Source organism: Cervus canadensis, chromosome 25 (assembly GCF_019320065.1).
Source record: "Cervus canadensis isolate Bull #8, Minnesota chromosome 25, ASM1932006v1, whole genome shotgun sequence".
Taxonomy (NCBI): Eukaryota; Metazoa; Chordata; class Mammalia; order Artiodactyla; family Cervidae; genus Cervus; species Cervus canadensis.
Genome location: NC_057410.1, coordinates 37,714,263 through 37,723,521, shown reverse-complemented (window position 1 = coordinate 37,723,521; position 9,259 = coordinate 37,714,263). Strand labels below are relative to the sequence as shown.

The following is a 9,259-nucleotide window of genomic DNA, read 5'->3' as shown; positions in this document are numbered from 1 at the left end:
CAGGCAAGAATACTGGAGTGGGTTGCCATTTCTTTCTCCAGGGTATCTCCCCAACCCAGGGATTGAACCCATATCTCTTGCAAGGCTCCTGCATTGCAGGTAGATTCTCTAACCACTGAGCCACCAGGGAAGATGTTACTTAGCCACTTTTTCCTCATAAGACCACACCTGTAATCAACTGAACATACAGTTTCTATCCTTAACTCTCCCAGCAAAACAACAAAAGGCATTTTTTAAACTTCTAGATGGCCTATGCTTTCATTGTAGCAATGTAAAAGCTGGGTTTCGGAGAGACAGAGGAACCAGAGGTCAAATTGCCAACATTTGTTGGATCATGGAGAAAGCAAGAGAGTTCCAAGAAAACAACTGCTTCTGGTTCATTGAGTACACTAAAGCCTTTGACTGTGTAGATCACAACAAACTGTGGAAAACTCTTAAAGAGATGGGAATACCAGACCACCTTACTTGCCTCCTGAGAAACTTGTATGAAGGTCAAGAACAACAGTTAGTACAGGACATGGAAAATTGGACTGGTTCAAAACTGGGAAAGGAGTACATCAAGGCTGTATATTGTCACCCTGCTTATTTAACTTCTTTGCAGAGTACATCACGCAAAATACTGGGCTGGATGAATCACATGCTAAAATCAAGATCCCCGGGAAAAATATCAGCAACCTCAGATATACAGATGATACCACACTAATGGAAGAAAGTGAAGAGGAACTGAAGAGCCTCTTAATGAAGGTGAAAGAGGAGAGTGAAAAAGCTAGCTTGAAACTCAGCATTCAAAAAACAAAGATCATGGCATCTGGTACCATTACTTCATGGCAAATAGAAGGGGAAGAATTGGAAACAGTGACAGATTTTATTTTCTTGGGCTCCAAATCACTGTGGACAGTGACTGCAGCCATTACATTAAAAGATGTTTGCTCCTTGTAGGAAAGTATGACAAACCTAGACAATGTATTCAAAAGCAGAGACATCACTTTGCAAACAAAGGTCCATATATTCAAAGCTATGGTTTTTCCAGTAGACATGCATGGATGTTAGAGTTGGGCCATAAAGAAGGCTGAGTGAGAAAGAACTGATGCTTTTCAACTCTGGTGCTGGAGAAGACTCCTGACAGTCCCTTGGACTGCAAGAAGATCAAACCTGTAATCCAAAGGAAAGAAACCCTGAATATTTATTGAAAGGACTGTGGCTTAAGCTCCAATACTCTGGCCATCTGATGTGAAGAGTTGACTCACTAGAAGAGACCCTGATGCTGGGAAAGATTGAAGGCAAAAAGGAGAAGGGGGCAGCAGAGGATGAGATGGTTAGATAGCATCACTGATTCAGTGGACATGAATTTAAGGAAACTCCAGGAGATAGTGAAGGACAGAGGAGTGAGCCTGGCATGCTGCAGTCCATGGGTCACGAAGAGTTGAGCACAAATTAGTGACCAAACAACAACAAAGCAAATGAAAATTTGTCATAGAGAATGAATGGATATAAAATACAAGAATATCAAAGACTCAGTGGACATGAGTTTGAGCAAACTCTGGGAGACTGTGAAGGACAAGAAAGCCTGGCATACTGCAGTACGTGGGATCCCAAAGAGTAGGACACGACTCAGCATCTAAACAACAGCAATAGGCTTTTAAGGAAAGCTCTCTCTTCCTTTTACTACTTCTGTGTAGTAGCTGCAAACAGTTCTCCAAAACAGAATAGAGACATATGTTTATTTCTGAAAATTCAGAGAAGGTGTATTACATACACCTTTGCTCAGAAGACTACATGAAGATGGTGCTTTAAAAAGAAATAGAAACTGGGCAAGATAAGGAAGAGATGAGCAAGAGAATGAGGCAAAGGGAAGAACATGGAGTGAAAGAATATCTGGTAAAACACTGCACTACATTCCTAACTAGTGTCTCTGGCTGTAACAGTACACTTTCAATCAGCCATTGTCTGATTGCAGCACAAAATATTGATCTGTTGCAGAAAAATCATTTATGAATTGCTGAAACATCAGCATTATTTTCTTAGTCACCAGTCATATGTGTTAATTGGCATGACAAGAAACATGAGCTGTAGCTGAACAGACTGCATAAAGAATTCTTATCTGTGTGTGCTATTTGGATTAAGGCAGCATATTGTAAAATAACTATACTTGCTTTTTTCTCCTTCAACAATATCTTCTTGAGATTTCTCCACAGTCAAAAGTAAAGATGTAATTCATTTCTTTCAACCACTGCACCGTATTCCATCATGAGTTGTTATGAAAGTCTCTCTTTTAAGAAATGAGTTTGTAAGATGTGAGCTTTATATTAATTGACTATTTAAACATATATAAAATTATTTCTGATAGTTTGTGCTTTCTATTATACTTTTTCTTCTTTTTTCTCCTTTCTTAAGTTTTTCTGTCTATCCTCTAACAGTTCAAATAATATTCATAGCTAATTTCTCTTCTTCCCCATTCAGTTCAGTTCAGTCTCTCAGTCATGTCCGCTCTTTGCGATCCCATGAATCACAGCACGCCAGGCCTGCCTGGCCATCACCAACTCCCGGAATTTACTAAAACTCATGCCCATCAAGTTGGTGATGTCATCCAGCCATCTCATCCTCTGTCGTCCCCTTCTCCTCCTGTCCCCAATCCCTCCCAGCATCAGGGTCTCTTCTAATGAGTCAACTCTTCACATGAGGTGGCCAAAGTATTCGGAGTTTCAGCTTAAGCATCAGTCCGTCCAATGAACACCCAGGACTGATCACCTTTAGGATGGACTGATTGGATCTCCTTGCAGTCCAAGGGATTCTCAAGAGTCTTCTCCAATACCACAGTTCAAAAGCGTCAATTTTTCGGCACTCAGCTTTCTTCACAGTCCAACTCTCACATCCATACATGACCACTGGAAAAATCATAGCCTTGACCAGACGGACCTTTGTTGGAAAAGTAATGTCTCTGCCTTTTAATATGCTATCTAGGTTGGTCTTTCCTATTAGCTCCTACTTTATAACATAATGCTCTTCAAATGCTTTGTAAACTATATCTCAAATTAATTATCTCTGCTCCCTACCCAAATAAGGCAAGGACAGTTAAAATTTTATAGAATTTAACTTTTCCCTGAGCTCTCCTGCACACTTATTACACTTTACTGTTAACCAGAATTCTATCCTCATCTTAGTTTGTTCATGTTTTACTGCCTTTACTCTAATAGTAAATATTTGGGCTTGACATTTATTTTATTACTTTATTTGTATACTGTTAATCCATTCATTTTACCCCCAGCTTTTTTTTTCTTGGTTCAATTCTTTTATACTGCAGTAAATCTTCTAATAGTTTTTCAGAGATAGTCTATGAAAAATAAACTCTTAGTTTTTGCATATTTTTATTTTACTGTCACTCCTGAATGATGGCTTAGTTGGGGATTGAATTTTAGGTTGACAGTCATCTTCCTTCAGCTCTTTGTTTTCATGCATACATTTTGGTGGATGAGAAGACTTCTGTCAATGGATTCTTCCTTCCTTTATAAGTAATTTTAATATTCTCTTTAAGATTTTCTCATTATCAGCAATGTTATATTAGAGAAGGAAATGGCAACCCACTCCAGTATTCTTGCCTGGAGAATCCCAAGGATGGAGGAGCCTGGTGAGCTGCCATCTGTGGGTCGCACAGAGTTGGACATGACTGAAGCGACTTAGCAGCAGCAGCATACAGGTATTTTTCTTTTCTCAATGTGCATCTTTTTAATGTATCCCGATTTCACTGAATATTTTTAATTTGAAGAGCTATATTACTTAGTTTCTGGAAATAATAAATTATCTATTTCTTTATCCTAAAATGTATTGCTTTATATATATTATATTATTGTTTAGTTACTAAGTTGTTTCTGACTCTGCAACCCCATGGACTATAGCCCACCAGGCTCCTGTGTCCATGAGATTTCCTAGGCAACAATATTGGAGTGGGTTGCCATTTCCTTCTCTAATATAGATGTTAATTATTAAAAATACATTGTAGTTTATCAGTCTGTATTCTGTTTAATTTCTCTTTCATATTTTCTGTTTCATTATACTGTTTTTTTTTATAGTTTGCTTTATTGTATTGTTAAATATACCACTTCAACTAAAGAGAATTTGCTATTCATCTTGTCTATTGACCTCACCTCACCAAAGAGTGTCACTCTTTCACACATCTATCTGTTCTTGTTTTTTGACTTTTATTATTTTTTCAGGACATTTTACCTCTAAACATTAAGGCTTTTTTCATATAGTGTCACTGTTGGATTTCCGCAAGATTTAATTATTCTTTTTAGTTTCTCTGTAGGTCTTCATATAATGGTTTGTTTTCTGGTATGCTTTTCATTTTTTTGTTAAAATCCTCATCAGATATGCACTTGAACATGCAAGTTTTTCCCATCTTGTGGTTCTCTTACACCTTAGGTCCATCTCTCCAGGTGGAACTGGTAATGACATATTAGGTGGTAATTCTGTGCAAGCAGAGGCCAAGCTCCCAGGTCTTGATTGCTGTCTTTACTTCATCCCCAAATCTCAGGATGTAATGCAAACCACCTGCTTTAAACTTACCTCTGACCAAGCTTTGAGGTTCTTTCAGTTCTTGAGTCAAATCTTTATTTCCTATGGACCATGCGACCACTATGTATTTGAAACTACGGATTTTCTCTCTTTTTCGTCCCATGGAGCTATTTCTCTTGTTTTTGAGCACATGTATGTATGAATGTAGGTATATATACCTTTCAGTGCATTCAGAACAGAGAAAGGGAAAATATATTTATTGATTTTTAACGTTTTAATTTATCAACTTCATCTCACCTCCTGGCACTCCCTATGAACTTCACTATTCTTTATTCCCCCCACCCCCAGCACTTGTCACCATCTGACATGTAAGCCCTTTGAAATACTTGCTTTATTCTTTACTATGTGTATATTTTATCTTGATAAAAAAGCAATTCTGTTAGATATCAACAAGATGAAAAGTGAGAGCTGAAGTGTTAGTCATTCAGGCATGTCTGACTCTTTGCGACCCCATGGACTGTAGCCCACCAGGCTCCTCTGTCCATGAAATTCTCCAGGCAAGAATACTGGAGTGGGTAGCCATTCTCTTCTCCAGGGGATCTTCCTGACCCAGGATCGAACCCAGGGCTCCCACATTACAGGCAGATTCTTTACCGTCTGAGCCACCAGGAAAGTCGAATAAGATGAATAGTACTAAATAGTAGAAAAAGTGAAATGGAAAATAAAGAGAAAGAAACAGTTTGGAACATTTTGGTTTTTCATCTTTTTTGACTTTTTTTCATATTTCATTTAATAATTTGAAAATTTTAATTTGTAATATGCAAGGTTAGCCTAATTATGATGAAGATTGTATATTATTCAAGCAATCAAAGAAGTATTGTTTGCTCTTATAAAAAAGAAAGGAAATGCTTGGAAATGGGAATGACTAAACATTTATAAAGCCCTAAGAACATCATTATATCTTATACCTCAGTAGGCCAAAAACAAAACAGTATTATTGACTTTTTTTTCTTAACAGAAACCAAGGAACAATTTCTTGCCTTAGAATAAATAGATTCCTTCCTAATAGAATCAAGGATCAATATTTGTGCACATTTTCTTGATGGGGTAACTGTTCTTTCTTTTTCTCACGTCTCATGAACTTAGAGCAATGGCTGTGAAGTTGCTGAGCAGAGAAACAGAGGGAGTAGGCTAAAGAGGGGCTCTAGAGACAGAGATAATATACCTGTGGTGCCTGCTTCTCTGATTCCTATAAATCATCTTAGAGAAGTGAGTGATGTAGGGACAACAGACAGATCAATATTAAATTCTATTGATTGACAGTGATCAATCCATTGGAAAGATCTGTTCTTGAACATTCTGATCGTACTCTCTCTGATTTATCTAAACACTGAGGTGATAGGCATTCACTGTAATCATCATCATAGCTTATTTCATTATTTAAAGCGTTAAAGGAATCATGAATATTTAATGACACTAGAGGGAAAAAAATAAGCTTTAAAATAAACCTCAAAATTGCCAATGAAAATGCTTAGATGGCAAACAATGCAGCTTCCAAGGTGAAAAGTTTTATTGAATAAATGCACAGACAGCTGTTTTCAGAAAATCATATTTCCCCCAGTCCCGAGTGAGACATGTTCTTGCACATCACAACATTAATAGTCACATTGTGTTACTTGATTTAGTGCAACATAATGCAGTGTGACTAATACAACCCGATGGTACAGATTCATGAAAGAGAAAAATCCATCACCTAGGAAATGTGAAACCAAGATGCACTTTTCTGAAAACAAAGGTTAAATAAATCAAAGTTTTCTGATGAAAGAAAAGTCATGCAAAAGAGAGTTTTATTCCAAAACACATTTCAATCCACCTTTGTGTTGATCTCTAGGCGCGTTAGAGAGGGGAATAGGAATCAAACATGAAAAGCCCTTAAGCTGTTTGAACTTAGCAGTGCTTAGTGATTCTGCAATATTTTCCTCTGTAGTACCAGTCTTCTGAAGCAATAGCCTCTTCATCAATCTTCCCATGAATTGCCCAGGTGACTACTGCATGAGCCCAGTTGATAACCTAGTGTCCTTTCTCTTTCAGCATCTCTAAAAATGTACTTGGGATACTGAAGAAATAATATAAAATAACTTTTTAAAGTCTATCTTTCATACCCAATATGTAGGAAGTAAATATTATTGAGGAAAGATGTTACAATAGACCTGTGGGTGTTTTTTGGTTGGGCTTACCCATCTGTATTCTTTTCTTGTCAGAAACATGTATGGACTTTTATCTATCTGACAATAAATGTAACAGGAAGCAAAGATTTGACTTCTCTATTAATATTTTGAAATAGGAATTTTCATTAAATGTCTTAAAAAATTAAAGGGAAGAAAAGTCTTACAGGGGTATTTGGACTACACAGCCAACTTCAAAGTCATTATATTCAAGTAAACTGAAATGATAGATGATTTTAATATTATTATTTCAGGTATTTCCCGATCAATGTCTATTCTCCATCTTGACCCCACAACACCAATTTGGAGAATATTTTTAAATCGAAGTGTTAAATAAATTTCTGAAGCTCTTTATATTTTCCTGACTAGACTGGATGCTCCCCAAGTCTTCTCACAATTATTGGGCACCTACTTCTTTCCAGTTACTTTGTATATACCTTATGCTATTTGTCATGGCAACACTGAAAAAGTATGTGTTGTTATTTCCACTTACCAGATGAAAAAGTTAAGGCAAAGGGGTGGAGTGAGCTGGCCTCTTAATATATCTAGTAAATGGTACAGTTGTTCTTTTAATACAAGTTTGTCTGACTTTAAACAGATACTCTTGCATCATCTATAGAATAGAGTGTTTGTAACATTAGTTTTCAATAGACACTCAGAATTATGAACTCTAAAAGGTGAAGATCATCGCCCTTTCCAGTGCCCTTTTAAGGCTGATGCAGTGCCTTAAGAGGCTAACACAGGAGGGTAAAGAAAGTCTCCAAAAACCCAGAGAAGAGATTTTTAGAACTCCTCTCTGGATCCTGTCTGGAGTCACAAGTGAACTGGAAGATGTTAAGTCTTAGCACTTACTAGTATGTGTATAGTTAATATCAAAGTCATTAAATTTAAATTTGACCTGTGGTTTGATAATAAAAAGTAAATAAATAAATAATAAAAATAAAAGGTGAAGATCAAAGCCCTCATTACCAATTCCAGACAAGCCATCTATGTAACATTTCAACAACTATCCAATCACCATGGAGAACTTCATTGCTAGTATCTCATTTATTTAAGGTTCTCTGAATAGACATTGGTGGACAAAGCCTATCAGTGGACATTGTTCTAACCACTAAAAATTTATTAGAACTGACCAGAACTAAGCTGCTCCAGAACAGCTCAGTGACATTTTGTGTATTCAGTTCAATGCAGTCACTGAGAATAGAAAGATTTAAACAAGCACCACCCATAGTAGACTTAAACAGTGGTGCTTTCTAATGAACCATGCTTTGCAGTATCCATGTTCCCATATGGACTCTTCCCACATGAAATCTGGGTATTGTCAAGTGACATGCTGTGGCCAAAGGGTTAGTGGCAAGGAAGATGTAAGCAAAGGCTTAGTTAAACCTTTGCACATTGGGCCTTATTCTCTTAGAAACCAATAGACGGAGCGTGAAGAAATTGGACTCACAGCTGAATGATGACAGGTCACATAGCAAGAGACCCTGAATGATAAGAGGCTGTTCTGGAGCTGTACCACATAGAGCGGCCCAGATGAGATCCATTAAAACACAGAATCAAAAGAAATAAGCTATTATTTTATGCTAATAAATTTGGGAAAAGTTCTTTATACCACCATAGATAACTGATACATTACCTGAACTGACACATTACACTTCAAACCTTTCACACTGAAGGACAGACATCTACATGCAATTAAAATATATATACACATATATATATGTGTGTGTGTGTATATATATATATGTGCTGTCAATGAAATTAGCTTTGCTTCACCAAGGCTTTCATGCCAAATTCCATCATATAAGAAGACTTTCAAATCTTCTGACTTTCTTAAATGTCTCACCTTGGAGTATGTCATTAAAAAGACTACAGGTGAAAGTGGTTCATTTAATAAAATGATCCTATTAAACAGAAAGCTAATGATAATATCTCCAACTTTATTGAATGCTTATTGCTACTATATTCCAAGAATTGCAAAAATTTAATTGCTTTTATGACACCCTAAGATATGTGCTATTTTTTTCTAACATTTTAGTCATGAAAACTGGGACACAGAGGTATTTTGTGAATGTGCACAAGATTAGACAGTTACATTTGGTAATAACAAATTCAAAACTAGCTACATCTGGATCTAAAATTTGTATTCTTATTCACTACCTCTATAGAGGCTTCTCAGATGGCTCAGTGGTAATGAATTAACCCGCTAATTCAAGAGACATGGTTTTGATCACTGGGTCTGGAAGATCCCCTGGAGAACGAAATGGCAATCCACTCCAGTACATTTGCCTGGAAAATCCCATGAGCAGAAGAGCCTGGTGGGCTACAGTCCATGGGGTTGCAAAAGAGCCAGACATGGCCCAGCAACTAAACACCACCACCCCTACAGAATCTTCTTAAGAACCAATGACAGAACCTCAATAACATATTGATATATAGGTAAAGTGAGTTGTCCTCTGAGAGTTAAACTTTACGATTAGCACATAACATATGATATAAGAAATAAGCAAAGTCACTGTAAA

General features: G+C 36.9%; 1 non-coding gene across 1 annotated transcript; it reads left to right on the top strand.

Annotated features, from left to right (window-relative positions):
* The first annotated feature begins 7,436 nt into the window (after positions 1-7,436).
* LOC122427880 lies at positions 7,437-7,558 on the top strand. The gene has a single exon (XR_006265578.1). It is a non-coding gene; the product is annotated as a small nucleolar RNA SNORA26 (small nucleolar RNA).
* Positions 7,559-9,259: the final 1,701 nt, after the last annotated feature.